At 46.4% G+C, this 1,301-nt stretch overlaps 1 protein-coding gene across 2 annotated transcripts in view; it reads left to right on the plus strand.

Moving 5' to 3' along the window:
• Nucleotides 1-1,301, plus strand: part of LOC110460311 (coatomer subunit alpha-like) — a 26,923-nt gene that overhangs the window by 4,579 nt on the left and 21,043 nt on the right. The gene's annotated exons all lie outside the window — the stretch shown is intronic.

Consider the following 1,301-nt stretch of genomic DNA (forward strand, 5'->3'; position numbering starts at 1 on the left):
TATCTCCTTCGCATCATACTTACCTGCTAGGTTGAACAACTACATATGGCTAACTCCACTTTCGCAATAATTACCCGCCAAGAATAAAAATTAACGCTCCCCTGGTCATGCCTATGACTGGTCCCTCGCGCATGCGCAACCATCTTTTTTCTTGGCGGCCATTTTCAATAGCTGCCATTCCACATTGCATTCGCATATTTCGGCATTTATATAAGTAAGTGTGTTATTTTGTCGTGTCTATTGTAGCAGAAGCCTGTTAGAGGGTTACGCTGATTGTTTTTAGTCGTTTTTGATCGGTATCGATCTTTATTTACGTACATATTATTTATTTGCCGTTCGTGGTTTACCGCGACTCGTGTCCACGTGGGACCGGCATGTCTTCGAGATCCAAGAAGTCAGACCCTGGTAAAGGGTCAAATACGACTACTTGCGACTCTAACGATCCTGGTAAAGGGTCAAAGAACTCACATAGTGCTGAGAACCGGGAGAAGGCGTCTCCCGACACAGAATCGACCGAGGGTTACTCGGCATCTAAGGGGTCAGATTCGCCATCTAAGTCGGCGAAGATCACACGGTCTACGACTGCGAGTACTATAAGTACGAAAGGCAAGGGGATGACTAAGTCTGTTGTACTTAACCTCATTCAGGGGGAGTTAAAGAGCTTCAAGGATGATATCGGGAGCATGATTAGAGAAGCTATGTCTGCCCCGGTTCCTGCTCCGGCTACCGCCACGAGTGTCGGTCCGGTCCAAAACGAGGATACACTTGATTTGGAGGATTTTGATGATTCCGTCTCCTATGGGGGTTCCCCTTCTAAGAAACGTGTGTGGATTGAGGAACAGAGGTCATCAGTTGGGATGAGTTCTCAGTACACTAGACCACTCACTCATACCTCTCATACCATTACTGGTGTGTCAGCCGAGACAGACTCGGTGAGCGGTAACTCTGATAATGGAAATGAGTTTCCCCAGGATAGAGATACCCCCCCTTCCTGGAATAAGATGATTGCAGACATTCAGAACATGCTGCACATCGAAACAAAAGAGGAACAAACAGTTGTAAGAACTTCCATGCTTGCAGATACATTTGTGGGGTTACCCAATACTCCCAAGGACTCAGGTCCTTCCTTACCGGCTGAGGGCCTTCTGATTAACTCGTGGAAAGAGATTGAGAAATCTTTTCCCAAGTTTGCCTCGTTTAAATCGAGACATAGGTCTCAATATAGGTGGCCTGAATCAGACTTTGACATGTTTGGAAAGGTTCCAGAAGTAGACGCGGCAGTGTCTACATACATTCAGTCG

This window comes from Mizuhopecten yessoensis, unplaced genomic scaffold, assembly GCF_002113885.1.
Source record: "Mizuhopecten yessoensis strain PY_sf001 unplaced genomic scaffold, ASM211388v2 scaffold10359, whole genome shotgun sequence".
Classification (NCBI taxonomy): Eukaryota; Metazoa; Mollusca; class Bivalvia; order Pectinida; family Pectinidae; genus Mizuhopecten; species Mizuhopecten yessoensis.